A 25,999-nucleotide genomic window follows, 5' to 3' on the forward strand; every position below is an offset into this window, starting at 1 on the left:
CATTTAACATATGTACTAATTAATTCATAATATCTACATATGGAATCTATATGACATCCAGTTGATGAGTGAATACTAGGTTAGTTCACTGGCAAGGTGTGTGAAAATACATTGCTTCCTACTCTATAATTTTCCTCTTTTGTCAGAAAGACTCACGGAAAAGGAGAACAAGTGTATTTCAAATAATTTTGAAGTAAAACTTAAAGAATTATTTTCAACTCAAAATTTAAATTGGTAGAGGGACAGAGCAAAGATGGCAGATTAAGACTCAATGTCCATTCAGAGTTACAGGTGATCTCAGATTTAAGCAGTAATGAAAGTATCAGATGCTGTTACTAATCCAAAGAGTGAAAAAAGAAGAGTTTTAAAAAAAGTAGAAGGAAAAAAGAATGGCATAGAAAGAATGAGAGTTATTTTAGTTAATGTCCTATTGCTCTAAAAAGACACTGTGGCCACAGCAAACTTTATAAAGGAGAGCATTAAATTAGGGCAGGCTTATGTTTCAGATGTTTGGTCTCGTATCATCATGGCAGGAAGCATGGCAGCAGCGAGCAGGCAGAAACGGTGCTGAAGAGGTAGCTGAGAGTTGTACATCTGGTATGTCCTGTAGTCAGCAAGAGAGTCACACTGGACTTGGTTTGGGCTTCTGAACCTCAGAGCCCACCCTCAGTGATATACTTCCTACAACAAGACCACGCCTACCCCAACAAGACCATGTCTCTTAATAATGACACTGCTTGGCAATGAAGCATTCAAATCTATGCTCCTCTGGGGACCATTTCTATTCAAACCACCACAAAGCCTAAATAAATCTATCAAAATCATGTTCTAATGTTAGAGAATTTTCATAATCTACATTATCCCAGAAATCTCTCCAGAGACCAAGCATTTCTTTGCAGTGGCCCACGGGTGGGTCACCTCTGTATATCTTCTCCTCATCACACTAATCTTGCTTGATTGATGATACTAACATTCCAGTTAGAAACTGGGACCTATCTTCAACATCTCCCTTATACTGAATGGGTAGTTGGCCAAACTGAGCATTTATACATCCCTAGAAAACCTGTCTGACTTTTTTCTTCACTGTGTGTGTGCATGTGTGTGTGTGTGTGTGTGTGTGTGTGTGTGTGTGTACATGTATTCACATGTGTGCTTTTGTGATCTTTTAATTGTCATTTTTATTTTGAGATTGTAATTTAATTGCATTTCTTCCTTCCCTTCACTCCCTCCAAAATCCTCTCATATACCCCTTCCTTCAAATTCATCACCTCTTTTTTAATAACTTGTTTAATACATTTGTATATACATATATATTCCTGAATATAACCTGTTGAGTTCTTATAATGTTATTTACATGTATGTTTTCAGGGCTGTACTGGCTGGTTTTGTGTGTCAACTTGACACAACCTAGAGTCATCAGAGAGGAAGGAGCCTCAATTGAGGAAATGCCTCCATGAGATCCAGCTGTAAGGCATTTTCTCATTTAGTGATATATGGGGGAGGGCCCAGCCCATGGTGGGTGGTTCCATCCCTAGACTGTTGGTTCTGGGTCCTATAAGAAAGTGGGCTGAGCAAGCCATGGGAAGCAAGCCAGTAAGGAACACCCCTCCATGGCCTTTGCATCAGATCCTGCCTCTGGGATCCTGCCTGTTTAAGTTCCTGTCCTAACTTTCTCATTGATGAACAGCAATACTGAAGTGTAAACCTAATAAACTCTTTCCTCCCCAAGTTGCTTTTTGGTCATGGTGTTACATTTTAGCAACACTAATAAAGACAAGGGATATCTGTTTGGTGCTGGACAACCAATTGGTATTCTTCCTGATTTCTCCTCTGGGGAGGGCTAGTACTTCTAGCTTTATCCAGTTGCCTGGAGTTCTTTGTGTAGGATTGAGCCTTTCATGGGTTTTTATTCATACAGTTTGGTATGTTCATTGATGTTCTCTTTGTTCAGTTTATGTTTGGGTGATCACATTGGTGAGCTCTATAACTTCTCATTGGCATTCAAACATATCTATCTACCTCTATCATTACCACTTTCCAAATAACTCTACCTAGATTTGGTCATGCTTCTCCACAGCTTAAAATATTTTTATAGATCCTTATTAACTTTAAGACAAAAATAAGAATCGAAGCTAGGACTTTAATATCCCAACTATATCTCCTTTCTCATCATCAAGTGTTATTGTATTACATACTGTATGAAGCCTTCCCTCTGTGGTGATTTGAATAAGAATGGCCCCATAGACTCCTACTTTTGAATGCTTAGTCATCAGGGAGTGCTAGTACTTAAAAGAATTAGGAGGTGTGACCTCGTTGGAGTAGGTGTGGCCTTGTTGGAGGAGGTGTGTCACTGGGGGTGGGCTTTGAAGTTTCAGAAGCCCAAGCCAGGCCCAGTGGTTCTCTATCTCTTCTGGCTGCCTGCAGATCTGGGAGTAGAACTCTAGGCTACCTCTCCAGTACCATGTCTGCCTGCTTGCCATGCTTTCTGCCATGATAATAATGGACCAAACCTCTCAAACTGTAAGCAGGCCCCAATTAAATGGTTGCTGTGGTCATAGTGTCTCCTCATCACAATAGAACACTGACTAAGACACCCTCCTTCAGCATCTTTATTATAGGATGTGAACACCAGGAACAAAGCCAGTGAGTGTTTTTAAGAACTTGGTATATGAGAAACACAACTCACATTTCTGTATATCAGAACTAATGTTGTTCTGAGCTTTCATTTTTTCACTATATCAGAAAATTGGTTTGTGTCACTAGTCTCCTTGCATTTTTCCTGAGGTTAGGTTTAAGGTGTGGGAAACTTAAGTAATACCAAGTGCTTATGGGTAGGGAATCACAACTTGGCTTCTTGCATCCACACACTGTTCTGTGTGGTCCTTAGTTGACAGAGCATTCAATAGAGCACTGAAGTGCTTGCTTCCTTGACTTGCTTAAGTGAATTGGTTATATGCTGTCAACATGATGTTTGGGTCACAAGTCTTATTACAAAGGTACCTATTGCTTCTCAGCCTAAAGATCTATTTTCTAGACTCTCAAAACAGACATAAATTCCACAACCACCCCATTCCCTTAACTCCCACGTCTCAGTTTTCCCCAAACTTTCTTCTTTGTCTCTTCTCGAAGAGGTTGCTGGGAAATGTAATTATTTTCTTCTCACATATTTTTATTTGTATCTCAAATTATTATTTAGTGAAAGACTTAAGTATTATGAAACCTGGGTTCTAGCTCTCCTCTGTATGATAATTATTTGTATTAGTGTTGTGTCTATTGCTGTTATTGTGTTACTGTTCTGATATATTCCAGATGTGATGAAGAGAAAAACCAAGCTGCCAAAATGAGGAAGAAAATAAATACTAAGCCTCAGAGAGAGAAACCTGTATTGCCCAACCCCAAGCCCTCGGTTAGCCCCGAGTAAGTAAAGACAGGTGGTAGGCTCTAGACTACTTATTTTCTACCAGAACTGCTGGAAGCTAAATTGCGAAATAAAAGTTGGTTTGGGGACATCAAATCTCTTCAGTCATCTCATTGACCTTTCCTTTTACCTAGTTTTAGATTTCCTGCTTTTTTCTAAGTCCACCAAGATATGTTTCTAGGAAAGACTCATTAAGTTATTAACCATTAAATTTAGCAATTATGATAGTAGGACTTTTATGACAGTTGATTATTTACATGTAGATTATAAATATTACAGAAGTTAGAGATACATTAACATGGGACAGGGAAATATATATATATATATATTCTGATTCTGGAAAAGAATAAAGTCAACTTTTTCTCTTGCCCATGGTGCTGTCAGAGGTCAGAGAAAATAGGAATACATGAGAGTATATAAACCACAAAATTTGGTGTTGTCTTATAGACAATGAGGAATCATTACCACTAGTAATTCCTTCTTTGGCTTTTCTTATCCAGCTGGGCTAGGGTCCCTTGGGTTCAGTTAATCCTCACAATTTCAAGAATACATTTGTGAATCTTTTCTAATACAGAAACATCAGAACCCAGGTTACATATACATGGTCAGAAAGGATAACCTCTCTTTCATAAATTATTACTATATGAGTAGTACATAAACATTTTTGTATAAGCGTTGTAGAATGAAACCTGTCAGGTATAGTAGAACACTTCTTATTAACTATATGAAGGAATGAACTTAAAATGATCAAATATCAGAAATATTGTGTACCTAAACAGGTGATTGTAGTAATATACAAACTAGGGAAAGTTTCACTTTCAAAAGAAAGCAAAAGGTTTTAATAGTCAGTGAAATATGTATTTCTAGTCCTCTGTGGAAGCTGCTAAGCATGAAATATTTTAAATGTATATTTAATATGCACCAGTGAAACACTTAGGTATTTAAAAGTTGTAAATCATCATTCCTAAATTTAGAAGTCAAGGGCAACGGCTTGGTGTGTGCATAACAAAGCCAAGAACAAAACCTTGAAATAGACCCAAGCATCTGAAGTCTTAAACAGCCTTGTTTTTCCAGCTGTGTGTTATAGAAAGGCCTACAAAGACCAAACAGTTTACACGTTAAAGATTTCACTGAAATGGAAAAAAAAATTGTGAAAGAAAGTTACATTTTAGTGAATATAAATGTAACTGAAAACCGAAAATATAGTTCATAGTTTAGCTGAAGGGGACTTTGTATCTATCTATAAAACTCACTTCTTCAGCTCATCTGATTTTGACTTGGATGAATTCCAGTTTCCATTTCCTTTTTCTTTTTTCAACAATGTCTCTTAATCCATACTTCAGATTTGGTCTATTGAATGCTGTGAATGTTAAATTGACTGCAATATTGTTGAAAGGGCATGGCCCTTCTGTTGCCCGTTACTCGCTCATCCAAAGATATTCCACTGGAAAGAAGGGATGAGTTTGGGGCTCTTATGTAGTTGACAGAGTTGGGAAAGGTGTCAGCTCCTTCAGTTCGCCCTCTTTAACAGAAAGATTCAACTGCTTTATCAACAGTTCTTGAGTAGATCGCACTTCATTCAGCATTTTAGTTAACTGAATGGAACACAGGTCCTCTTGTTCTGGTTTCGTCCCTTCATGATTTGACACTGGCCAGCAGCCTACGAGTTCCCTGAAAACAAAGCAACGGAAAGTTGTAAAATATAGGTAAACATCAGAGCATGCTCACAGCTTAATTTCAAAAACTGTCAATGCACATGCCCTGGAAGACATTAGGAATTTAGATTAAACTTTTCACAGGAGATGAGAATAATAATTTCAGAACCAGCTCTAGGGTCTTCTATGGCTCTGCATTTTAATTAGGTAGCTAAAACCAGATTATGATTCCTTATAAATTTTATTCCAGAAGAAATCGAACTGAGTTATTGCAAGACATTTTAAACATGTGTTGAGCTATATACCTCTGTATACATGTACAACAATAGCGTTATGTTTGGTTACCAAGTGATAGAATATTTTGTCCACTAGCTGGATCTGACATTCATATTTGCTAAACTAAGAAATCTATTTTCTAAATGTATTATGTTGACATCACGTAACTACCCACTGGAGTTCAGGAGGATACATATCCAATATACTCACACAAAAGACAAAACTAATAATAAAATAAAGGAATAGAAACGAGGAAGAGAAAAGACGAGAGGAGGAAGAAAAGAAGACTGAATAATGTCACAACTCTTACTGGTTGGAGGAGACTGAAAAGTAAAAATAGCTAGATACAACAGGGATGTTGGAATTCATCTGTGGAACAAAAAGAACAAGTGAATTAGACAATTGGTAAAAATCTGCAGAATGTGGGCTGGCAACATGGCTCACAGAGCTCAGCATGGAGAGGTGTTGGTTTCTAAGCCTGACAACAGTTCAATCCTTGAGACTCACATAGTGAAAGTAAAGAAATGTCTTCTGGAAGTTTTCTCCACTCTCCTCATGAGCTCCATGGCAGGCAGGCACTCCCATTTGTATGCAACACACACACACACACACACACACACACACAACACATGTAATCTTAAAAGAATAAAATTATACAATGTGGGTAATTTAGTTAATAGTTAAGGCAGATACTACTTTGCTAATGTTGACGGTTGATTTACATTTGTTAAGGAGTTACTTTTAATAAAATAAAAGAGAAAAGAATACAAGGAGTCTACTGGTTTTGTAAACGAAGCAATATTTTGAAATAAAAGTGTTTTTACAGTCAGTTCAAATCAGTTGAAGTGAATGCCAAATTGAAAATGCATGACTAGCAGCATGAAATTATGGCTAGTGAAAAGTTATAATAAGGCTAAATGCAATGCCAGAAATATCTACACAAGTTTTGACTCTCAGAGAAGTCTTGCTGTAATGTTCCTACTCAAGCACTGAGATCATAACTGTGAGCTTCATTTACCAAAACAGAAGTAACTCATTGAAAAAAAAATAAGATGGGTATAGTATTTTCCTTTATTTAATATCTTTAGTTCAGATTTTTACTTTATTATGAATTATTGTTTGGTTACATAGGCCATGCATCAACATTATATTTTTTCCAGAACTGTCACATAGATTTTATGCTTTCAAAATAAATGTATGAATCAAATCACAAGAATGTGTAGACTCTTCGATTTCTGAGCTTATCCTGACTTTTCTTGTGTTTTAGTCACTTAGTCTATATTTCATGCTAGATTGAAGTTCCATCTTTCTCATGTAGATGAAAAACCATACTAGTATGTATCATATATGTGGTTATTATTCCTTAAGATATCATGATAATGAACAGATGTGCTCCATAAATTCATGCTTTTCCTAACCCAAGGATGTTTCCATTTATAAAATAGTTGCTAATGCTTCAGTTGCTCTCTTATTAATTGGAAACAATCACTTACATTATAGTCACATTATCTGCTTTTCATATTTGTCTGGCACATAACCCATAACCCTTGTTTTTTTCTTTTTGTCTCTCCCACCCTTATCTTCATCTCCATCCCTGATTCCTTCTTTTCCTTCTCTTCCTCTCCCTCTTCTGCACATCACCTCTTATCTGTACTCATTTATTTCTTCTTTGTCATTGTCTCAGATTGTTCGCATTCTGCCTTTGGCTGCCTTCGATGCAGGTTTTGGTTGGGCTGTTGCATTTTGACAACTGCATTACTTTGAATTATTCTTCCCACCAAGCTTGATGAACTGAGTTGGATCACCGAAACTCACACAGTGAAAGGAAAGAAACAACTCTTGCAAGGTGTTCTCTGACCTCCACATGTGTGCTGTGGCATGCATACACACTAAGTAATTTAATGTTAAAGAATACATAAAGAGAATGATCTATTAGTATGTGCTTAAGCACACATGCTCATTCATAACTGCAGGATGAATAACAGTGGAAATCAGAATGGAATTAATAGTATCACTGTCCATACCTTAATTGTCTGATGTCACAGGATTAAAAAATTTCAGACAATGTTATCATTTGGAGAAGCTGAACAACATGTACAGGAAATGTTTTGTAAGTTCTTATAGCTGCAGGCCATTCTGTTACTGTTTCAATTAAGAAAACATGAAGAAAAATTAAGATAACCCCCGATTTAAAATGGAGGTGGTGTTTCTGAAAATATTTGCCCTTCTGACATAGAAAAGAAGTATATTTTGCATAGTTTCTAAGTTGCCAGCCAACTTTATCTACAAAGAGCTAGATAATAACTTTTGACAAACATCCTTTGATAGTATCTCTCACTTTCACTGCAACACAAGACAACCATAGTCCATACACAAATAATGATCCTGGATGTACAATAATAAAATTATATTTGTTGACACTAATAAAACCAATTTCATACAGTTGTCATGTGTTTTTAAAAAATGTTCAGACAAAGCATTATGAGACAAAAATTATCTCTAAAAATACTGTTGAGTTCATTGTGTTGGCCATCTATTTACTTCTGGTCATGGGGCCTGCCCTCAAGTGTGGTTTGCATATCCAGTGTGTCCACTCTTAGCTTTAGGACTCCATCTAGCTTACATACGTGCAGGTCCTCTGAATGCTGCCCCAGTCTCTGTGAGTTCACAGCTGTGTCAGTCATACTGTATTTAGTAGGCCTTGTGCTCTTGATGTCTTCCATTCAGTTGAAAAATATTAAATTCGTGTGAGTGTGTAAGTCACAGAAAAATATCAAACGATGGAATTCGTCATCAGGGATAAGGATAGCTGACACTCTAATATGCCAGGTAAATTCTGTCTGAAAGTTGTCTCAGTATTTCTAGCTGGGCCATTGAACCTCCATGGCCTTTATCTCAAGATGGTCAGGAAGAAGCAGGTGGCCTAATTTGACTTCCAATTTGAAGGTTTGGGGACCTATGCTCTTGTTTTGTACATGCAAGAATTTGAAGGATAAAAGGGACTCTGTTAGTTCTATAAAAGTATTGTCTGCCATTTGTCTCAAAATATTGACTCTTTTTTTATTCTAAGAGAATGTGATTTCTTCTTTGTATTCCTATTTGATTCTGACCTTCAGGTGACATCTACAGCAATTTTATTGAAATTCTGCAGTTGACACGGTTTGCCAAAGATCTGTCCACTTATGAAGTGGTCAGAAAATTCTACTCATTCCTGCCATTCTGTTTGTTAATATCATTTTCTAAAATGGTGCTAATCTGATGCTTGGCTGTGGTGAGAGAGGGAAACCAGGAGGACATCAGTGTGCGTTCAGTCCCCCCAAGAAAACAGCACAAAGAATCAGAAATATTTGGTCTCAGACTTCACAAGGGTGTTTTGTTTCTTATTACCATTTACCTGAAAGGAAATAAAAATGACTCCAACTCTGTCTCTCTCTTTTTGATTTGGTGGTTTTTTTTTTTTTTGTTTTGTTTTGTTTTTTTTTTGTTTTTGTTTTTTGTTTTTTTTTTTGAGACAGGGTTTCTCTGTGTAGTTTTTGGTACCTGTCCTTGGATCTCACTCTGTAGACCAGGCTGGCCTTGAACTCACAAAGATCCTCCTGGCTCTGCCTCCTAAGTGCTGGGAGTAAAGGCATGTGCCACCACCGCCTGGCCCAACTCTGTCTTAGGAAACTGGAACCCTTATGATGTTGTATCTTAGATAGGCTGCCATAAGCCATTAGTGAGGTCTGATACCTGTTAACTAGGGAAACACTGGGAACTGGCAAGGAAGGGTGGGGTCATTACCAATAACAAAGCACCAGTCTCACAGTGTTATCCTTATTTGCTTCCTTCCTTGGGCTCTCATTATATATCTCCTGGAGAAAGTATTGTTGTTTACTCACATGTCACTTCTGCATCTTCATCTCCAACTACTATGCTCTACCAAAATATACAGCAATTAAAAACATAAATATAAAGGACTGTGTGCATAGCTCATTATTCAAGATCTTTACTAGCCCTGAGTTCCACCCCTAGCACTCTGAAGAAGTAAAAATAGTAAGTAAATATTCATTTTCTGTAAGTGAAGACTGCCTCAAATATGAGATGAAGATTCAATTTATGTCATCTCTTCAAAAGGCAACATCTTTTGCAGATGATGAAAACTTTAGAATGTAGGAGAATGTGGATGATTGCACCTGGCATGCTCAAAGGTGGCTCAGGTTGTTATTAAGCACACACACTGAAGCTTGTAATTGTGGCAGCACACTGAGATTTAACCACTGCTATGTGAGCATATGTCTTTTCCTAAATGCCCTCTGAGCAAATGATGATCAGTGAGCCAATCTTTACTGCTAATGTCAATACTTTTAACATCAGTTCATCAAATGCAACTAATCTTTTAAGTTAGAATCTGCAAGTTAGAATCTCATGCAATTAGAAAGAGTCATCTCTATATTTTTGACTAATAGACTCACAGCACACCCAAAACAAGTTTTAGGAAATTCCGAGTGTGAACTGGTCCAAGTCTCAGGCATCTGATTAGGTACATATCTATTCATTTAAAGCAAATACATGGCTTATGGTTTTCAAATGTAATCTACATAGAGTTGCAAAGTAAATATCAAATTGCTTTTGAAAAACTGAAAGGGAAAAAATGTATGTTTCACCCTTAAATCATGGCACCTTTGAGATGCTACAAAGCATACTAGTTTCAAATGCTAGAATATTCGATGCTCTCTTTGGCCAGAGAAACCATGTAACTACTTTGCTAGAATTGTGCAGTGCCCACAATATTGGTGAAGCATTTAAGTAGCTCACCACAGTCTTGCTTCTGTCCAGTCACTTCTGCTTCTCTCCCACCAGCTCTTTCCTGTAGCTCATTGTCAATCCAGAGCTAGCTAGCAGTATATTGGTATACCTATAGGTGGGGTGAGCTCACTATAGATTTAGCTTCCTCTCACTAATCTGTTAGAAAAAAAAAAACATACTAACCCCTCTTTAATTGTTTAGACAGACTTAACAATGTTTTAATAATGCCTCTTTTTTTTTCCCAAGGACCAATGGTTTATTTCATGCTGAAATGATAAAGACTGAATTTGCAACGGTCAAGTAAAGATCCTCCATAAACGGTTGGTTTCTTTTCCTTTATGAAATAGCTAAACAGATAGAATAAAATCTTTCCAGGGATGCTCAAAGCACATCAGGATGCCAACCCCTTTGAATCTGTGAGAAGGACAAACACATAAAGCTGTTAGATGGGGAGTGCTTGCCTTTGTCACATGATTTTAAAATTTGTGGGCAGAAATTTGGTAGGCAAATGAGAAAGAAAGAATTGGAATGATTTCCCTGCACCCAGAAAGACCTTTGTTGGTCTTGTTTTAAATGAAAAACTGTAAATCAACCTTAATACAGACACTGTTTAAATTGATATTCACTAAAAGTGACCCAAGACTTTCAGAAATATTACAGCCACAGGTTGCTAAGCATCCTCCTAATATACACAGAGGAAAACTAAAGACTTTAAAACAGGCCAAGACTATTCAAATAGAAGGGTCCCAAGTGATCCTGAAAGAAACGTGACCTGAATACCTCCAGATGCTGCCAGAAGTCCATTCTGTCATTGTTGGTCTATAAATGAAATGTGATGCAGTAGCCTTTCCCAACTGAAAACTAAGTCCACTAAATGTTCCTTAACTTTCTTTCATTAAAAATATATCTATGTATGTAACTATCTAGATATAGATAGATAGATAGATAGATAGATAGATAGATAGATAGATAGATAGACAGATACATACATACATAAATGATTGATTTTTGTGCACACAAAACTGGATTATAGAAAGTAAGGGTCTTTCATACAGTAGAGGCTTAAGAAATAGTAAGGAATTGGGCATAAGTAAAGCTATATATTCTTAAGACAAATTATTTTGCACTGTAATTCCGAAACTAGTACTGTGCTTTGCTGCATAAAAGAACAAACATTTCATTAGTAAAATGCAAATAAAGCAAGCTTGTTTGTTCAAATAAAAATATAGCTTATGGTAAACTTTAAAACACATTTTACTTGATAATAGCCAACTACATTTGTATATATGTTTACTTCACATGAAGTCACTATCAAAAGGTATAAAGAATACTTTAAGTTTGCCAATGATTCGTTTTCTCCACTGAACTTATACTAGGAAATCATCAGTCACCTCAAGTCTAATGTGCCTTCTTAGTAGGTGACATTGAAAACAACCCCCCCATCAACTATCCAAGTAGTTTATTACTCCCTTTTTGCATCCTCTTGGCTTCAGTGACACTAAATCCTCTGTCTTTGGCCTGGACACTGTCCCTGCTTCTCCCTCCACCCAAAATTTAAACCTTAGAGTCTTCTAGGAACTTTTTTATACCCCATTCTATCTTCAATATGAATCCTCATTCTGGACCATTTCCAGCTGTTAATGTCCTGTAAAATCCATAGTCCCCACTGCTCCATCCTGCAAGGAATTGTCTTTCCTATCCTTACCACTGATGGGAGGATGGTAAAGTAATACTTAGTGAAAGAGACAATAGATGCTTGAAATTTTATAGTATGTCAGAGTAATGCATAAAAACCATGTAGCCTCACTTTCTACACTGAAGAAGCCTAAAATCAGGACGTCTACCCTCAGAACATCTGTTAGAAAGTGGTATCAACCTTATCAGGGATGCATACCCCCATCTTCCATGACTCCTCCTTCCCTAGAAATTCTCCATTCTCAGCCTGCTCCAACATGGCTGTTAACACCACATCCAGTTCCATAATGATCATAAACATCATAATCTCTGAAAAGCCTGCCCTCACCTCCCAAACCAGATTTTTATCGCTCTACATTTGCTCAATAAAACTGCTTGTTCTTCTGCTTAGTAATTGCAGTAGCAATTAAACATCTTGAGTAATTACTTCCTTAGCCTGTGTCTGTCAATTTAGATAGTAAATAAATGAAGATCAGTCCTTGACTGACTTTTTTTTTCAGCTGTCAGTATCAGGAATATTTTTTGGATCATATTAAACAATCAATACATGCTTTCTAAATGAATAAATGTATCTAAGAAAATGAGAAGACTGAAAATAATAATATAAAATATTGAAAGCGTGGGGCATATCCTACAACTTTTTTATTGCTTTGATTATTTTTTCAATCTTTTAAAGAATTTCATGTATATATGCAATGAAACATGATCATATTGATGCCCCTATTTCCCCTTAACTTGCCCCAAATTCCCCCAATATAATTCCTTCCAAATCCTGTGTTCTCTTTTTTTTTTTTTTTTTTTTTTTTTTTAAACTAATCCACTATGGTACAATGCCATTCACTGGAGTACGTGAAATCTACCACATCGTTCAAGAACAGAATGCCTTTATATTGTCTGGCAGCTATCAATGCAATAGCACCTCAGTGAGGGCTGAGGCCTAGACAGCACCTCCCCCATTTATTCTGGAATTTGGGCTGATTGATCTTGTTCTGCTCTTGTTGAGGGGACCACACCTTCTATAAGTTCACAAATGTAGTGACCAGCTCAAGTCAAGAAGTTTGTCTTTCATAGCACTTCTCCAAGTTATCTGGCTCTTACATTATCTCAGTTTTAGGATAGTCTCAGAGGCCTGGTGGTAGAACTGGGCGGTGGTTGAGAATGATGTCTGGTTTAAGGATAAGTACACAATCTTATAGTCTTAGTACTTAGATTAATTTCAGCATTGCCTACCTGCCTCTGCAAAAAGGAGCTTGCCTAACCAAAACTGGGGGCTGCTAAAATCTATGGGTATAAAAGTAAATATACCTTTTTTGACAACATAACCATTTAACAAAATAACAACAGCAGATTCTACCATTAACATCCATTAACTCAAACTACAAAATCACTTCAAAGTAGTATATACACAAATAATCTTGATTTACTTATGCTTCTTAAGCTCAGAAGTGACTGTTGTTTCAATTTTAAATCAAATTAAAATTCATTGGCTTTGTCTTAGGAATGTGTATGACTCTAAGAATTCTTAAAAACAGAACTAATGGTATTAAGGATAAACATATACATTGTTCTATGAGTAGTATTAAAGGATATGAATCAAAGAAAATAGTCATAAACAGGACAGAGAGCAAAGAAGTTTTAAATGTGAGCACCAAGGAAGGCTCCATGTTAGTTCACATGTGAGCAAATGTAAAGTGATTAGTCTGTTAAAAGAACATTTTAGAAGAAATCAAGAGAACACATGTCTACTCTTTACTTACATTAATTTTTATGTGTATACCTAAAAATGTTTTCTTGGTTTGAAATTATGAAAATGTTGTGATATTCCAGTATGAATTGTGATAATATTTTTACCTTAGATGGTGTTTTACTAGTTCAAATTTATTTCCCCCTATCTCTCTTCAACTTTTCTCATCATAGATCCAGCATTTAGCAAGACTATATATAGTCTGTACATTTTTCTTCTCTATCCCCTGCTTCCAGATTACAGACTTTCAAACTCACAGGTGTAGGAATTGGACCTAGGTTGGGCCACATTCCTATGTTGGAGAAAGATAAACTTTGAAACATTGTGTTGATAGAATTACATTTGAATTTTTTGCCAGAGGTATTTGATCTCTCAGTTATGTTCTAGATGGAAAAAGTACTTTGTACACATTCTATTTTTTAAAAGTTTTATCTTTCATTTTATTTATATTTATCTTATTTTAGGATTTCATACATGAGTAACTGCATCTACTTTACTCTCATCCTCTCTCTCCCTCTCCTAGATTCATGATCTCTTCTTTAACTACTATTGTGTTTATGTGTGTGTGTATGTGTGTGTGTGTGTGTGTGTGTGTGTGTGTAAATATATATGCCCCATGTTTATATATCCTATAGAGTCCATTCAGCTTTGCTCATATATACCTGTCCATGGATAACCCCTTAGGATTAGGCAGGCTACGTGCACTTCTTTCTGTCACACAGATACAGACAGTTGAAGGGGCTGGCTCTTAAAGATTCCCAAAGTCACTCTCCTGGAGACTTAGAGCTGGGGTTATTCAAAACCAGGAGCACATTTCAACCATCCTTCCTTTGTGCTATTACCTACAGATCTTATGGTTCCAGTCTTTGATTCCACATTTGGATATATGGCACACATAGACAGTAAGCTTTGTTTTCACAAATGAATTTTTTACTCCTTTTGCAAGGAGAGAGAGAGAGAGAGAGAGAGAGAGAGAGAGAGAGAGAGAGAGAGAGAGAGAGAGAAGAAAAAGGGAAAATAGAGAGAGGAGATCTAAAAAGATACAAATAACCATTATAAATGTCAAGCAGTTGCCTGCAGCCTTCAGAAGATAACTTTAACTGTCACATATTAATCTCAAATTTTATATATACAATAAATAAATAACACATTCTTCCTATTCCACGTTCTATATTATAATATTTTCATTAATGTGTCAAGGCTTATTTTTCCACATTAATAAGTAAAATTTTATAGGTATAGCTGCATCATTACTTACAATAATAAACGCATTACCTTATAACCACAGCAAATACTTTTGTTCAGTATGCACCAATGATAGTCCATTAGGCACACAAGTATATGCACAACAAGGTAGAGTTTTGCACATAAACTTAACTTGCAGATCAGAAATTGAGGTACAGAGAGAGGTGTTCAAAATTTTGGAACAAAATGATGGGTTACAATTCAAATACAAATATCCTTAGACCAAAGCTGCTTTGCAGAGCATCAACCACAATTCTGCATGGCCACCATCTTCCCCATTTGTCTCTTCTGTCAATTACGCCTCACTACCCCTTCCAATTCCTCATTGATCAGACAGGCCAGTTGAATATTGTTTGTTTACTCTCTTCTCTGCCTACCAGTGTTCTGTCCATCCCTACAGAATCTCCACATTCTCTTACCTGTGTGTATGTTTAGTCAAACTCCTACTCCTCAAACCAACATTGACTAACAAGATTGAATAAAATACTTCACTTAGTGCATTCATCCCACTTTTAAGATTTTTCCTTTCATATTCATAATAAAATGTGAGAGTAATTCTGCTTCCCAATGGTTTAGTTCAGAGTTCTCCATACAGGTAGCAAGCCTGAGACAATGATAAATTAATCTGTCTACACTCTTTACTTTTGTCTGTTTCTACGTAATAATCATAGTGGGAAATTACTAAGCTAGGTTTAAGAGACTATCTTTGAGAACACCAATATGCACTTACTATATATTTATACAGAGTGTCCAAGTTTTTAGAAAAACTCATATTTAGAGAAAAAGTTAGTTGAATGTTATAGTGCATACTTCAGACTATTGCAAAGGAGAAATAATCCTTTTAACTCCATTTTTTTTATGGCTGTAACATACAAATTTGGGAAATGTTACTTATATTGCTCGTTGCATAAAGGGGAATGTTGAATTCAGCCACAACAGACTCCTATTCCTGTGATAAAATTTTATTGCATATCATTACAAAGCAAAGCAAGTGACAATCAGGTATAGATGGTCTCTTACAGATTTGGTTTCTGAGATCATATGACTGTGGCTCTCCAGAAGAAAAAAATTAAAGCAAAAATGTCAATGTGTTTATTCAAATGCTTTTAACAGAGTTCAGAGAAATCGATTCAATTTAAAGCAAAATACAACCATTTCCTGTCCATTCCCAAACATATGCTATCTGATTTTTGAGAGCTTTCTTGAGTCTCATTTACTTCACAGACTCCAGTGATAATAGTCATTCTCTAAGGAATAATTCTTACTCTCCCAAAAGAACTTGGATGGGCAAGTTCTATGACTTTCCCATCCCCAAATGGCTCTTGGCATGGTTTCTTGTGTACTGTTGACAATACCAAAAAATGGCTGGCCACTACCCAGCCATGCTTGTACGGACTCCAGTGTTCTGAAGCCCAGCCATTCTCAAATTTGGCTTCGTAAAGGAATCACCTGGGGAGCATTGAAAACTACTGATGCAGGGGTCACAGTTTCAGATGTTTGATTTATAGGTCTGGCCTAGAGCCTTTGCATTGGGAGTTTTAATAGCTCCTCAGATGATTCTAATGAACAGGCAGTGTTAAGAATGCCACAGAGCTGGAGCTGTGCAAATGTGTGAAGCAAAACAGATTCTGGATCGCTCAACACTCTGCATTCACCATTCTGCATCTGTCTCTACCTCACTCCTGGTGCATTCTTAGTTAAGAAGAAGAAAATACACTATTCTTTGTGTCTAGAAAAGTATTTCAAGGTAAAAACAAACTTCCAGAAATTTCTATATTAGTGATACTATGCAATTTGTGTTAGGTAGAAAAATGACTCTTTTACTTGTGTGTGTGTGTGTGTGTGTGTGTGTGTATGTATGTATGTTTATATATGTATGTATGTATATGGTGTGTGTGTGTGTGTGTGTGTGTGCATGTGTATACAAACACATGTTAGCTAGTGCCCTTTGACACCAGAAAAGGGTATAGGATCTCCTGGAGTTGAAGTGACATGCAATTGTGGGCTTCCCAAAGTGCATGATGGGAACCAAATTCTGGTCCTCTGCTGCACACGCTCTTAAGCCTTGAGTCATCTTTCTTGCTCTGGAAAAATGACTCTTTTAAAGGAACATTATTTCTTTCAGTATGAATAGCAAAATCTGAGGCAGAATTTGAAGGTGATACCACAGATAAATACAATGAACTGCTTTGCATGAACTTTATATTTGTTCTCACTGGTATGGAAAGACTATTTAAGTCATTAAGTCATTTAAGATATAATTTCAGTTTTGAAAAGGTAAGTCCAAAGACAGGATGATATTGTATGATTTATATTGTTGTTTTTCTTTTTGATAAGTATGCTTGGCTGTTTTTCTTCTGTATTTCTGCCTTTACTTTTTGTTTGTTTTAAATTTGCTAAAGTAGGAGTTGAAGAGATGAATGGACAGGCAGAACAGACTGCAGGTGGAGGGTTTTGTGGCTGGGTTGATGTACTGGTCCCACTGCAGAGATCCTTACCTGGTTATGGAAGGTGGCTGGCTCAGGCTCTGTAGTTTCCATAACTAGTAAACTTCACTAGCGACACTCTCATTGTTTCCCAGGAGTTTCCACTGCACTTGATTTCTACATCACCCCCCAAATGCCACCCACCCTAACTCCAGTCATCTCACCCAATATTCTCTCTTTTGATCCCTTATAAATGAGTACATATCATGTTTGTCTTTCTGGGTCTGGGTCACCTGACTCAGGATGATTTTTCTTCTAGTTCCATTTGTCTTCAAGTTTCATGGAACCACTGTTTTTAATACCTGTATTTGTAGTGGGTAGCCATTCCAGCTTTGACCTGGGAGTTCCAACCCCCATTGAGACTTCAGTAATGGTCACACCTACAAGGCTGGGCTGAGAGAGGACGTTGAAGACCTGAGTTCCAGATGCAGGGGCTCTCTTGGCACATGGACCCTGGATGCTGGAGATAGACCAAGCAGAGTTCTCCAGAAAGCAGAGTTCTTCAGAGAACACCGCCGAACTGCGCCACATCTTTGCCAGACCCTGTAACCTACCTATCCCTTCACTTGTAAGTTACACCACTAAATAAACCTCCTTTTTAACTATGTGGAGTAGCCTTAATAATTTCACCAATATGTATTATATTCCATTGTGTAAATGTACCACATTTCTTTATCCATTTTTCAGTTAAGGGGCTTCTAGGTTGTTTCCAGCTTCTGGCTATTACAAATTATTCTGCTATGAACATAGTTGAGCAAGTGTCCTTGTGATAGGATGGAGTGTCCTTTGGGTATATGCCCAAGAGTAGTATAGATGGGTCTTGAGGTAGATTTATTCCCAGTTTTCTGAGAAACTGCCATTTTGATTTCCAAAATGACTATAGAAATTTCCATTCCCACCAGCAATGGAGGAGTGTCTTGTTCAGCATCCTCTCTAGCATGAGTTATGCTTTTGACCTTAGCCTTTCTGGCAGGTGTTAAGATGGAATCTCAAATAGATTTGATTTGCATTTCCCTGATGGCTAAGGATTCAACTGCTCCCCCTTTTTCTTGATTTGTAGAATAAAGTTTTTATATTTATGTACTGAGAATAAATGGACCTGAAGGGATAGAAAAATGTGGGGCAATAAAGAGATGACCCGAATGATCAATGTGAAGCCAGCCAAAACCAAACAAACTTGATATAAGAGCTAAGAAGTAATGAGCCAAACAAAGAACATATAATCCAGGATCCCTCAGATTATGAGAAGAATATACATCCTTATCTGTAGTGTGATCGGGATTCAAGCCATTCACTTAGATATTACAGGCAAATTTGTTCTACAAATGGCTGAGTAGACAATGTACTGACCCCTTGGTGCTTTGGAGGATGCATACATCTCAAGATCCATAAATGATGCTAAAGCTTTCTTCCACAATTTTTTTGTGTATCCTTTACTAAAAAGTTGAAACCTTGTGGGAAACTTGTGATTTCTACATTACAATCAAGGCCTACTTGAACTTAGCAAAACCTGGGGAGTTGCAATGTATTTTTATCTGAAGCTACCATGCTTTTATTACTTTTATGAGCGAAAACTCCACTTAAAAGGGGCAAATAAGCCATAAGTTGTCCAGAATTAGGGTAACTGCATGAGCTAAGTCTATAATAAGGTATATGCTATTAAATTACTGGCAATTTTTACTTTGATTATATTTGTTTTCTTTCTTTAAAGACTTCAAGACAAGATAGTCTTAAATTTATCCTGAGTGGCAGTTTTACTAGACTCACAGGATAATTTTGGCACAAATGAGTATTTTCTTTCTTCTTTTTTTTGTTAGGAAGATGTGACTTTTTAATACAAACATTGTTATAATTTATAGTACAGTGGTTGTAAAAATACACAAAATAAACCAATTCAAAAACAAACTATAGCCAGCTGCCTTTGCAAGAATCGCAGTGGTGGCTGAGGGAAAGCATAGATGGTTGGGCCCCCAGGCAGCAGGCCAAGGATGAGAACTAGGTGTCAATTGTTGATGAAACATGGAGGGATCAAGGTGGAGAAAAACTGGTTATAGGAGAAGCCTCTCCCATAATCTGCAGTTGAAGTTTAGGTCTATGTCACTATTTGGAGAACATGCATATATTCTGCTCAGGTTGCCCAATAACATCCCTCATTTAAAACTCCCCTTGCACCTCCCCCATTCTCCTTTACTCTTCTCCCCACACCATCCATTTTCCCCTGGACTCTCCCTTCTCCTCATTACCAGCATTTTTCTTTATGACTTGCTCAGTTGGTTTCTTAGGTGATTCCCCACAAGATATTCTGCCTCCTAGGAGAAAGGGTAGTAATTTAAAATAGCAACTCTGAAAATAAAAACATCAGTAGAAATGAACCAAGATCCAAGTATTTCTACAGAGAAGGAAAATATTCTGAAACAGACTGCAATGTATTGTGTGCTATATTTTGTTGCTGTGCTGTATACAGTCTTTTGAACTTGGCATATAACATGTGTTTAATAAATAGAAAAGAGAGTCAGCATATGCTAGAAGCTATTAGCAAACGCTCTGCAATCAGACAAACTTACCTATCATAATTTTAAACTAGTAATTCATTGAGTTTTTAATTCCTTACCCAGTATACACTTGGAATATATGGTCAAGCATATTAAACAAAACAAAAATTTAATGAAGTCCATCATTTTAACACATTAGTTCTAAAACATGAAGGAAAATAACATAATAAAGTGTCATTGGTTAATCTATGAAATGGACACTTGTGTCCTAACTCACTTTGGTATAGCTCCAAGTACATTTTTAAAATTTTGTTTAGTGCAGTGGATAGAAGCTAGTGTCTTGAATATATTAGATAAGCACCCTATTACTGAGCTACCTCCCCAGGCTTAAAAACTTTGGCCATATCTAATTTATTGCTATATAGTGTTATTTCAATTTTGTGCTCAACTTTTTATACCACAGTCAATTCTGTGTATTGACCAGACTTTGTCTTATTTAATTTGATACTTTCATTGATTTATTCAATATTTATTCAATATTCTTAGTGTGTGAGAACCGAATTTCATGCTGATTATTATCACTTTAGAAAATAATACTTTGATGCAAGAAATAATTAAACTGAAAAAGACTTACTATTTAGTTAATGAGAACCATTATTTACTAAGACAATAAATAATTTAAAAGCTATTTTCTTCTGATTCTTTAAGTAAAGCGCCCAAAGAGCCCATGTGGTTGAACAAGACAGATGTGATCTTGCATGAGAGGAACCTGGAAAAAGGTTCTGAAGTCAGAGGTAAAGCCATGTAAGATCACACACCAGCAAATATTACAGAACGGTCACATCTGACAGTCTCCATATGCAAATCTAAATGAAGAAGAGAAGGCAAGTACGGGGACTTCTGAGCAAGGGTTATTCTGCTCAAGGTAGGCATAAGCTCCACGTGTTTGTGAAATACCAATTTTCTGATAAGCACCTTGGCTGAGTCAGCATGCGGTAGTGTTCAAGGTTAGCAGCACAGGAAAAACTCAAATGTTCATGGTTCTGCATGCTGGAGGAGTTTTCCATTTTGTTCCATTATGATAAAAAGTAATTCAGAAAGTTGCCAACAAAGATTAAAAACTGAGCTCACAGCTCAACCTGCTTTGAAGAGATGAGTTTTAAGTGGTCAGGAGCAGCTCTGTCAAGAGCTGCACAAGGAGTAGAAAAGTGTGAGAGAAGAGATGGGACCTTGGGTATGTGTGAGGAAGGTATGAGTTCACTATACCCTTTGGTATGCGTGAAGAAGGTATGAGTTCACTATCACTCTTTGGCATGCCATCTTCTCCTCCTTCAGGGTTTTTCTTGCACTATGGTTTACTGCCTTCCCAAATGCTAAGGAAGCTAGGTGAACATGTGTAATTCTAGCTTTAAGATAAAGAAGACATATTGAAGAAGGCCAGAAAGAAAAAGTAGCCTACCTCATTTGTGCCTGTCTTTGTTAGGATTTCTATTGTTGTGAAAAGACACCATGACCATGGTAACTCTTATAAAGAAAAACATCTAATTGGGTAGCTTACAGTTTCAGAGGTTTAGTCCTTTACCACCATGGCAGCACACAGCAGCATGCAGGTAGACATGGTGCTGGAGAAGAAACTGAGAGTGGAAAAGGAGCTACATCTTGATCCAACAGGGAGCAGAAAGTGAGTTGAGACACTGGGTGGTATCTTGAACATAGGAGACCTCAAAACCTGCCTTGACAGTGACACACTTCCTCCAACAAAGCCATAGCTACTCCAACAAAGCCACTATAGTTCCTTTCCCTATGAGCTTATGGGGACCAATTGCATTCAAACTACTACATTCCACTCCCTGCCCCCGCCAAAGCTTGTAAGAATATAATGTAAAATGCATTCAGTCCAACTTCAAAAGTTCCCATAATCTATCATAGTCTCAACAATATTTTAAAGTGAACAGTTCAAAGTCTCTTCTGAGACTTATGCAATGTCCTTTTTGCTCTGTGTTCATGCACACCAGAAGAAATTACAGACGACAATGAGCCATCATGTGGTTGCTGGGAATTGAACCTAGGACCTCTGGAAGAGCAGCCAGGGCTGTTAACTACTAAGCCAGCCATCTCTCCAGCCCTCATGCAATGCCTTTACTGTAATCTGCTATAATATCAAAATCAAGAAACAAATCACAAACTTCAAACATATAATGGCACGGTTTCTATATTCCATTTCAAAACACAGGAAAGAGAATATAGTGAGGGAACAGTGGATCAAAGCAACACCAAAACCAACTGGACAAACTCTGAACTCTGAATCTCTATGTCTGTTGTCAAAATGCTCTTCACATCTCTAGCTCCTTTCAGCTTTGATTGCAACATACTTCTTTATCTTGGGCTAGTTCCACTCCCTGTTAGCAGCTTTCTTGGGCAGGTAACCCATGGCTCTGGCATCTCAACATCATGGGGTCGCCAGCATAATCCAGGCTTCAACTTCATAGCTTCATGCAATGACCTCCCTAGGCTTCCATTCAGGGACATCCCTGATGTGTGCCTGACCTCAACAGCTTTTCTTTGTCTTGGAGGCAAATTCCATAACCCCTTTCTTCTTTCTATCCTTAATTCTAAAGCCAGAACCACATGGCTGAAGCTGCCAAGTCCTGCTGCTTGCTAGGGCTGGAACATGGCCCCTTTGTCCAGTTACATTTTCACCAGCTTTCTGGTTTTGATGGTTACCTTCACTGCCTAAGCTTGGTTGTTCTTGAATTTGCTTTGTAGACCAGGCTGGCCTCAAACTCAGAATTCCATCAGCTTCTGCCTTCTAAATGCTGGAATTAAAGGTGTCTACCACCATACCCAGCTCTAAGCTTTTCTTTAATTTTCTTCCAGAAGATGGAAATATAGCTGGTAAGATCTTGCACTGAGGTCACTACTTCCTTTATTCCATTTCTTAACCTGTTTATCTCCTTGAACACAGGGTTCAGTTCCATTCCACTTTCTGGTGTTCTTTTTTTCCTCAAATTTTACATTTTGTATTTTTCCTTGCTCAACTTGTTCCTTTTCATTATAAATCTTTATAAACATGAACAGTAGCAACTACACAACAGAGTCTATGTTAGGATGTTTTGAGATTTCCTTCAACAATGAAATTAATCCAAAGCTCTTTACTTTAGCCTCATGCAGAGTTTTCAGGCAAGGGCAAAAAAGCAGCCATTTTTTTCACCAAAATATCACAAGAAAGATCTCTAGGCAACATACTAAAACTCTCATCCTCTGAAACCTCTTGAGCCAGCCACCCCACACACACAGCTCTTATCATTCTCAGCATCATTTTCTTCCATACTTTTATTAGCATAACCCATTAAGCAGTGCTTAAAGCATTCTACTGCTTTCGTAACCCAAAGTACAAAAGACCAGATTCCTCCAAACAAAAACATTGTCAGGCCTATCACAGTAATACCCCAGTCCTAGGTACAAACTTCTGTCTTAGTGTTTCTATTGCTGTGAAGAGACACCATGACCATGGCAACTCTTATAAAGGAAAACATTTCATTGGGTGACCTTTAGTTTCAAAGGTTTAGTCCATTTCCATCATGGCAGGACATGGCAACATGCAGGCAGACATGGTGCTAGAGAAGGAGCTGAGAATGGAAAAGGAGCTATATCTTTATCTTGTAGAGAACAGGAAGTAAACTGAGACACTGGGTAGTATCTTGAGCATAGGCGACCTCAAAATCTGCCTTGACAGTGACACACTTCCTTCAAGGCCAAGCTCATTCCAACAAAGTCACATGTCCCAATAGTGCCAATTCCTATGAGCTTATTGGGCCCAACTACATTCAAACTACCACAGTACCCCAATTCCACAAAGATTAGAGAGACATGCTTCTTGTTTATAGAAGAAAAACAAATGAAGTCCAAGTCTAAACAAAACACTTGCTTACCATCTCCACTATGAGGATGTTAGGCAGAACTCCAAGAGTAGGGTCCCTCACAGACATAAATTTTGGAATGATGGCCAAAGATCCAGGGAATGCTTCTACCAACCATCTTCCAACCCTGGGCAACAGAGCAGGGTTCAAGTCTCCAATTTCTGGAAGAAGGGAATAAAAGCCCACATAGAAATTTGTTTTCAGGATCAGTGTTAGGCCCACCTAACATCAAGCAGAGACCAAATACTCCAGACCAGGGCTCACTGGTTGTAGAACTGCCCTGAAATCAGGCAGATACCTGCATATTAGTTGGAATAGCTTCAGAGACTGAAGCCACTGCCAGTCTTTGTGAGGCACTGCTTCCCTTGGCAACACAGGCAGGAGCCTGAGACTCAGGGTTGACCCAAGTTAACACCAGTTATAGGAGCCAAGATATTGTCTTGATTCCCTTCCTCCAACATTGGAAAGTACGATGTAGCCCATAGGCAGTACCATGTAGAGATATGTACTTTAGTCATGGGTCTGCATGATTGCTTAGCTGTGGTGTAGGCCTCAGTGCACTCATAGGACTGTGCAAGTCTGTGTGTGATACACAAATGCAACACAGTTTAGTGCCCACACTGGCAACAAGCAATTTTGATTAACAGCAACTCAGCCTTGGAAAATGTAGTATGTGGCCAGACTCCTTTTCTCTAGGGATGAACAAAGTAGCTAGCAGAGAATTTTTTTATTGAAATGCAAAATCAGCCTGGTAACACACCACCATTTTCAGGCCAGTATTCTCCAACAGAGCTCCAAGAACAGCTGCAGTGCCATGCAGAGACTGGAGACCCCATTTTATCAAGTACTATTCCACTAGCATTGACCTGGGATTGCTTTGGATTGTCTTGGACAGAAGGCAACATTTGGTTCTACCTAGTATTGTGAAAGTCTGTGAACTCAGGGTGTGATAGGCTTAGCTGCATTAGTAGTCACAGATACAACATAATATCCTAAGGCTGATATTACCATAGCGCCAAGGAAACTTTTGTGGGTATTTGAAGAGCTAAGATGATGTGATATATACATTGCAGACTTAGGACAAAGCTGGGGTTGTACCTCTCTCTAGTGCTGGAAGAGTGTTAACCCTTGGGCCAATTTTACTGCAAACCTGGGCTTATATCTCCCTCTAGTGATGGAAGGAAAGAAACAACAAAAGGCTCAGAAAACTGGTGGATTGTATAGAATTCCAGCAAACATGGAAAAATAAATCTAGGTTATGAATACTACAGTAAATATATAATATTTCAAAGTTCAGAGGTCTAAAAACCCAAGCTCCAAGAACCCTCAGGAAGTGAGGACCTCATCTAAGTATCAAAAGAAACTGTCAGAATTGAGCAGAAAGTAACATATGTGAGTAATCTATCAGAGGATGTTAACATGGCTATTCAAGGAACCACAGTGGGAATCAAGGAAATCAAAAAGTAATTTCAATCATATGAAATTTCAGTTTGATTAACAAATAGAAACAAAAAATGTGCAAAATAAACAGAAATCCTTGAACTAAAAAACATACTTAGATTTAAAAGTGCCATAGAAGACAACTTTAGCAGAATGGATCAAGTGCAAGAGAGAATCAGTGAGCTCAAAGACAGGCTCCTGGAAAATGTCCAGATGGAGGATAAGAAAGGACCAAGAGTTTAGGGCTGTGGAGAAAGCTTATGGGAACAATGGGACAGCATTAGAAGAGCTAAATGTGAGTTACTGGGCCTTTAAAAAGTGTGATTTGACATTGCCAAAAGAGTAGAAAGCTTTCTCAGAGAACTAGTATAGAAACTCTCCAAGTCCAGAGCTGTCTACTACTATCCAGACTCAGGAAGGTCAGCCCTCAGTCAGCAGTCAGGGTTAACTTCTTCAGGTCTACTCTAACAGACACTGTAATTGGCTCCACAGTGGTGAAAGACAGCAATACAAAAGAGGCTGAAGGCAACGAGAGAGAGAGAGAGAGAGAGAGAGAGAGAGAGAGAGAGAGAGAGAGAGAAAGAGACCACCTCGCAATGCATCCAATGCATCCTAGTCCTCCTGATAGGTACTTCTGAGCAGAGATCTCATAGCCAGAAGTTAGCTGGAGATTTTCAAAGTTCATAAGGAAAAAAAAAAGCCACACAAAAATGTTTTACCCAATCAAGCTGTCCTTTAGAAGTCAGAGAAACATGAAAGCATAGTAAACAGCCTGAGAGACTATGCATCTTTCTGAAAAAAATACAAGAAGGCTTTCTTCATCTGAGAGAGATACTATCT

This window comes from Peromyscus leucopus, chromosome 12 (assembly GCF_004664715.2).
Source record: "Peromyscus leucopus breed LL Stock chromosome 12, UCI_PerLeu_2.1, whole genome shotgun sequence".
Taxonomy (NCBI): domain Eukaryota; kingdom Metazoa; phylum Chordata; class Mammalia; order Rodentia; family Cricetidae; genus Peromyscus; species Peromyscus leucopus.